Source organism: Triticum aestivum, chromosome 3B (assembly GCF_018294505.1).
Source record: "Triticum aestivum cultivar Chinese Spring chromosome 3B, IWGSC CS RefSeq v2.1, whole genome shotgun sequence".
Taxonomy (NCBI): domain Eukaryota; kingdom Viridiplantae; phylum Streptophyta; class Magnoliopsida; order Poales; family Poaceae; genus Triticum; species Triticum aestivum.
In genome coordinates, this window is record NC_057801.1 from 688,934,129 (window position 1) to 688,941,682 (window position 7,554).

The 7,554-nt window shown below is 41.1% G+C and overlaps 1 long non-coding RNA gene across 1 annotated transcript; it reads right to left on the minus strand.

The window, feature by feature from the left end:
- Positions 1-2,724: 2,724 nt before the first annotated feature.
- LOC123066079 (uncharacterized) lies at positions 2,725-4,354 on the minus strand. Its single transcript, XR_006431220.1, has 3 exons — positions 3,958-4,354; positions 3,780-3,851; positions 2,725-3,696 (listed from the first exon to the last, which is right to left on the minus strand). It is a non-coding gene; the product is annotated as an uncharacterized lncRNA (long non-coding RNA).
- Positions 4,355-7,554: the final 3,200 nt, after the last annotated feature.

A 7,554-nucleotide genomic window follows, 5' to 3' on the forward strand; every position in this document is an offset into this window, starting at 1 on the left:
GTAAAGAGGCTTTCAGCAAAAACTTGATGCACTTCGTGTACAAAACAGACAATCTCCTTCGAAGTATTAGGGTTTCATACGTAAACTCGTATGTTACAAAGGGATTTCAATTTTTTTAAACTTATTTGAACCCACTTGTTTTTTTGTGTTCAAAATGCACCATTCAAAGCCACATCATCAATTTACAACCCTTTCCGACTTCATTTGTTATTTTTCATGCATTTACTGATTATTTTGAGCTATAAGACCATGAAATTGGAAAGCATTTGAAATGAACTCTGAAAAGGTTCCAAATTGGCATGGTATCATCATTTCACCCACATAGCATGTACAAGAAAGTAGAGAGGCTTACGGCAAACACTGGATGCACTTCGTGTACAAAACAGACAATCTCCTTCGAAGTATCAGGGTTTCATACGGAAACTCGTCTGTTACAAAGGGATTTCAATTTTTTTTGAACTTATTTGAACCCCCTTGTTTTTCTGTGTTCAAAATGCACCATTCAAAGCCACATCATCAATTTACAACCCTTTCTGACTTCATTTGTTATTTTTCATGCATTTACTGATTATTTTGAGATATAAGACCATGAAATTGAAAAGCATTTGAAATGAACTCTGAAAAGTTTCCAAGTTGGTATGGTATCATCATTTCACCCACATAGCATGTGCAAGAAAGTAGAGAGGCTTACGGCAAAAACTGGATGCACTTCGTGTACAAAATAGACAATCTCTTTCGAAGTATGAGGGTTTCATACGGAAACTCGTCTGTTACAAAGGGATTTCAATTTTTTTTGAACTTATTTGAACTCCCTTGTTTTTCTGTGTTCAAAATGCACCATTCAAAGTTGTAAGACCATGAAGTTGAAAAGCATTTGAAATGAACTCTGAAACCAAAGTACATACATAGTTCTCCATAGCATTAAAACCAAAGTACATACATAGTTCTTATTGAACAACATATAGCTCTCCAGAGCATCTAATTAAACCATACATTGAAATTATGTAAAAAAATTCAATGCAAAAACAAATGCGATCATAACCGCAACCAAGGTAACAATTGATCCAACTGCATAATGATACCAAGCCTCGGTATAAATGGCATATTTTCTAATCTTTTTAATCTTCAACCGCATTGCATCCATCTTGATCTTGTGATCATCGACGACATCCGCAACATGCAACTCCAATATCATCTTCTCCTCCTCAATTTTTCTTATTTTTTCCTTCAAGTAATTGTTTTCTTCTTCAACTAAATTTAACCTCTCGACAATAGGGTCGGTTGGTATTTCCGGTTCAACAACCTCCTAGATAAATAAAATCTATGTCACATTGGTCGGCATAATTTTCATAAACAATAAATGAACCAAATAGTTATGAAAATATAATATATACCACATCTGAATCATAGACATGACGAGGGCCGACGGGGGCGGATACCAAAACCATCGCACTATATAATAACAAGGAATAATAAAAGTAAGAAAATTAGACAAGTATATATCTGAAGTCGGAATTTTTTTTTCTTTCAGAAAGAAGATAAGAACAAGAGGCTCACCACGGTGGTGCCGGCGACGAGATCGGCGCGGGCGATCGATGGCGGTGAAGACGGGGCGGGGACGGGGCGTGACGGACCGCTAAATCTAGACAAATCTCGTTGAAAATGGAGCTCGGAGATCGAGTTTCGAGAGGAGAAAGCTTAACTAGTGTGGCTCGGGCATTTCATCGAACACCTCATGTGCATAGGAGGTGAACTAGAGCACCCAAATGTCCTCCCCTCACCGGCTTGACAAAAAGAGAGCACTGTGGAGTGCTCTGCCGCGGCGGTGGGTATATGTAGGCAAGTTATTTGTCCCGGTTCGTGGCATGAACCGGGACTAAAGCCAACCCTTCTGTCCCGGTTCAAGCCACGAATCGGGACAAATGGTTGTGGGCCTGCAGCGAGGACCATTGGTCCCGGTTCGTGGCTTAAACCGGGACAAATGGTTCCACACGAACCGGGACCAATGCCCACGAGGCCCCGGCCGCCCCCCTGGGCTCACGAACCGGGTCTAATACCCCCCATTGGTCCCGGTCCTTGAAGAACCGGGACTAATGGGCTGGCGAGGGCCGAACGGTAGCCCTGTTTTCTACTAGTGAAGTAGTAAACAGGTTGCTAGTACGAGGAAATATCATTAATTCTTTCCTCAATTACTGTTGGTGGCCTTGTATAGATGCAAAACGTATATTTCATAATGGCCTTGTATAAGTAAATGGAGGGAGTATATGGATAAAAAGAGATGTATTTAGAATTAAAATACATCTAGATACATCCACTTTTATTTATTTTGATGACAAGTATTTTCGGACGGAGGGAGTACTCGTAAGTCGTTTCGTTCATTTTGATAGATAGAACAAGATGAAAATGAAGGGAGTGGTGATTCTAAAACTAGATGATTCCGCGCGCGTTGCGCGGGAACCAACTTACAAATTGATGTAAAAATTGTATTTATTGTACCTTGATTTTTTTTGTTTACCTTGGAAACTCATTAGCTATTAACTTATTTCATGGAAGTACTAAAAATGGACTCAATTTAACACGGTAGTGATAATTTTTGTATTTATCAGGAAGTACAATGCTTGTTGCCAAACAGATAATTTGCAAATAGCGCAAAAATGTGAACAAAGTTGCATTACTTCCATGTAAAGAAACTTCACTCGTTCACAATCTATTGTGTTTGGATAATGGAATAGATATATGACACTCATTCATCCTCGACATAACATGATTTCAGCTCATCAATTTATACTTCACGAAGAGGACACATCATGTATTTACAAAAAATTGAGTGAAAGCGAGTGGGTCGATTTAAAAGTCAATCGAATCTGGACTTGATTTCTTCCAACTTTGCTTGTTTATTGGACATAATCCTCCGTTGCTTCACATTGTTAGCTTTCATTGGAAGTTGAAAATCCTTGTTACATGGCTCTCATTATAGGGGCTTGAACATTGGGCCAATGCGACAGTAGTTTATCGGGTAGCATCATAGGAAACATATGCTAATATACACCAAACAAAAAGAGTACATGTAAGGTATGAAATGTTCTTGCTATAAACGTAGCCACAATTAAATCCTGAGAACGAAATTATATAAGAATACAAACTTAACAAATGAGGATTTGCTAACCATCAATGAATATAGAGCCAAACCCCTAAAAGACTATTGAGCCGAAAAAAGGTTACTACTAAGAGGGCTTTCAAATAATCGTAGCAGTACCAGGTGGTGTCAGGAGGTATAAAAAGCGTATTCTCTGGTGCACAACAAAGTAAAAGAACATACGCATATTGCACCAACAATTTTATCCAACTTGAAAAATATAAAATGTTAATGTCGTACTACTATTCATAAGGAATCAACCTGAGCATATGACTAATATTAGTTTAAGATTTTAATGATGCCACAAATTTAAGAATCCTACCGACTTCTTCCTAGGGTCTGAGCAGCGTAGTTAATAGGTTTCTCAACTCAAAAGCATGTGCTAAGAAAAAAATACTGGAAGAAAATTGCAAAAAGTAACAGAGAGAGAATGATGAAAGGTTAATGGAAATAGATGAACATTTAACACACTTATTGCTTAATCTGAATAAAATCTTTTACATTGCTAGCGTAGACCCCCTGGCTGCAACTCTAGAGAAGCAATGGGGCGGCTGCAACTGCTGCATGGACAAGGAAGATTTGTAAGCAAGGAAGGGGAATATAACATGAGATAAATAAATACAGCGTGAGTGATGGCGGAAACCTATTCCGTGAACAGCAGGAGGAGTCATGATTACACATCCGCATGACAAACCAAGAATGAAACCAATCAATTCTGATGCATACGAAGAAAACAACCAAGCATGTAAAGAAACTTCTCGTGTATAGCATAGCAAAGCAGAATTGTCACATTAAAATAATAACCAAGGAAAAAACCTTACCAGTCCTGTGATATGTTAGATGATACCCAAGCACACTTGACCTGAAAACATGACAACAGCGTGATTTCGAAGGAAGATGTATGTGCAGAGCAGAGGTCCTTTGGTGATCATGTGGTGTGATGAGATCTTCCGTCGCTTCCGTGGGAAACAACGCCATTGATCTCCCTTCAGAGCCGTGAGCAGCGACATCGGTGATTTCTCTTCGCCGAGTGCAGAAAGGCGCCATGAACAGCTAGCACTCTCTGCTTTGGCCGCAAGCCATCCCTAATCTAGTGTTTTCTACAAGCCGGCGGCGGCACATCTTGTATTTGCTCAGCCTGTGATCTAATACAATGTCCAACCAATGCGTCCTGATTGTCTTATATAGGCGGTAGCCATGGGGCCATCAGAACAGCTCAGCGAGAACGGGGACCGGGCGAGGTGGAAGTAATGAGGGGTGATTGAATACTTAGGGCATGTACAATGGTTCTATCTTAAGAGTGTCACGTAGGATAAATGATGAGGTGGAGGAGAGAGAAATCATAAGAGAAGGCTTGTCTTATCTTATTTAAGAGAAGACAAGAGATGATCTCTTAGCATAATATGTCTCACCACGTTTTTAGGAACAACTAATAATTGAAGATAAGGCTAAGAGATGACCCATTGTAGACATGTTTTTTGTCATCTCTAATTTACATGTAAAACTTAAGATAAGATTATCTTATCAATCATTGTACATGCCCTTACATTTCATGTGCATTCTTGGCCGGGAGAGCATGCGGCGCGGCGGCGGAAGCGAAAGTGGCAGCGAGGAAGATGAATCGTGAAAAACCTAGTGCGATATAGGAGTAGTTACATGGGCTATCATTTATTTTCTTGAGGTTCAGTCCGTCGGTCGTAGCTAACACACATGGGCCTCCAACCCAAAGAACCAAAGGCCACATATATTGGTTGGGTGTTAGCCCGTTCGGGTGCAGAAGTTGTAGTCTTCGGCCGACCCAGGTCAGAGAAATCTAACCGGGCAAGTGATGACGTGGGAACGGTTTTTACTGAGATGACATGGTTGATGACGTGGATAGGCTGCATGTTTAGATAAATAGATTAGTGGGGATGGATCTCTTAGGTATATAGGATACAATTTGCCTTCGTAAAAGGTAGATATATAATGGAGGGAGTGGTGATTCTACATGAAGCCCTGAATACCTTTCACACAAAAAAAATGCATTAATCTTTAAAGTGGACTTTGAAAAGGCATATGACAAGATAAAATGGCCTTTTGTGATTCAGATGCTCAGTCTCAAAGGATTCTCTGATAAATGGTGTGATTGGGTGATGGAAACAATGAGGGAGGGGCATGTAGGGGTTAGAGTGAATGACAGAATTGGTCCATATTTTAAAACATTTAAAGGGTTGAGACAAGGGGATGTAGACTTGCTATGTCACCTCTTTTGTTTGACCTGGCTGTAGACGCTCTTGCTATTCTTATGAGCAATGCACTAGACCATGATCTGGTGAAGGGGGTCTTGTGAGATGAGAATATCAAAGGGGTTAACATGTTACAATATGTAGATGACAAAATCTTTCTAATTGATAGGAAATATGGGGGGGGGGGGAGGAGGAATGCTTATCAAGGGCCTCTAGGAGGCCTGGAGACTCTCAGTTTTCGGCTAGTCTGATGGAGATTAAAGATATTTTCTACAGATTTGTGAAAAAGAAGGTGGGAAATGGGGAAAATACTAGATTTTGGGAAGACGTATGGGTATATGAGAAAACATTGAAAGAAGCTTACCCTAGATTATATGATATTTATTTTGATCATAACATAACTGTAGTTGAAGCTATACCGAGGGGATGGCGTAGGTTCAGGTTTAGAATAACTTGACGTGGGCAAACCTTAGGTTTGTGGAACAACTTGAAAAGTAGATGTGAAGAGATGGAAATGAGAGGAGGTAAGGATGAAGTAATCTGGACTCTCACTGCTGACCACAAATTTTCTGTAGGATCCTTATATATAAAATTGATTGCATCTGACCTGAGGTTCCCACAGAAATTCCTGTGGAAAGCCAAAGTCCCAAATCAAAATCTTTCTGTGGCTAGTAAACAGAAAATGGATATTAACCAGAGATTCATTACTCAAAAGAGGGTGGAAGGGGGGAAATTATGTATTTTGTGGAAAACATGAATCAGTGGATCATCTATTCTTCAACTGCTTGGTGGCCTCATTATTATGGGGACTGGTTAAATGTGTTGTGGGTCTTAGAGCAACCCCTTCATCAATCAGGGACTGCCTTGGGGGTGGTTAGATAGATTTAAAAAAGATGACAAAAAATTAGTCATGGTTGAGGTTTCTGCTCTGCTTTGGGATATTTGGAGATGTAGGAATGAGATTATTTTTGAAAATAAAAGGGTGAATGATCCTATTGTTCTGATCAAGCTAATGAATCATTGGATTGTGGACTGGTCTATTTTGCAGACAGAGGAGCCACAAAAATAAGTGCTGGAGTTGGGAGTAAAACTACTAGAGCGAGTAGCAAGTGAAGTGTATGCAACATTTCAAGGGTGGAGGATCAACGCTGCGAGACTGGAAAGATGAAGAAATCCTGCTACCAGATGATGTGCTGCTAGTTCCTTTACTCTGCTTCTTCCATGCTTTAGTAGTTTTCATCTTTTGGGGATATGTATGATTTGCAGAATTCAGTTTGTGCTTTGCCCGGTAATGGAGAATATTATGATCGTGGTAGTAATGCTCCTTCCTTCCTGGTTTGAACGTCCCTCGATGGGGTCGAGCTGGGGGGAGGGGGGGGGGGGGGGGTGTATCCGGTGCACCAAGGCAATTGGTGCTACCGGTTCACCGGACCCCATTGGACATCCAAAAATATTCCAAAAAATTCGGAAATAATTTTGTGTATCGACACAACATCAATGTATGTTGTCGCAAAAATTCAAAACAACGATGAAGATACAAAAATGACAAATTTGACGGCAATGTGTGAATGGGCCAAAACTGAAGCCCAACTTGTGTCATGTACTATTCAGTGTCAAATTTGTTATTTTTGTATCTCGAGCAATGTTTCGAATATTGATTTAAAATTTTGTAACAATGTAAATTGATGTCGTGTCAATGCACTAATTTTTTTCTGATTTTTTTCGAACATTTTTTAATGGGCAACGGATGACCGGTGCACCGGTAGCACAAATTGCCCCGGCGCACCGGATACACCCCCGGAAGGGGGGGGGGGGGCGGTGGTCACGGTAGTTTGTTTCTCTTTTGCTGAACTGTATCCTAGTTTGTCTAGGCTGGATGCTTGGGTTTTCATTAATGAAAATCGAAAGGGGTGAAGCCCTTCTTTTATTAAAAAAAAGATGAAAATGAAATCCGTCGCCGCCTCGGCAGCACAGGTTAATCAGGCGATGTATAGCGGGCTCCGGCCCTTCCCGTCGACCTGAGCGCGATCGTCGTCGCGGGCGGAAGTTGATCGGCCGGCGCGCGCGTGCTCCCATGACTGCTCGATCGTTGGTCACGGTGACGGGATGAGTGTTTGGGCCGTTGAGGCGCATTAACGGATCGAAATCGAGCCCGCACGCACGCGCCGCGTGCTCTGCCGGGGCGGCGTGGTG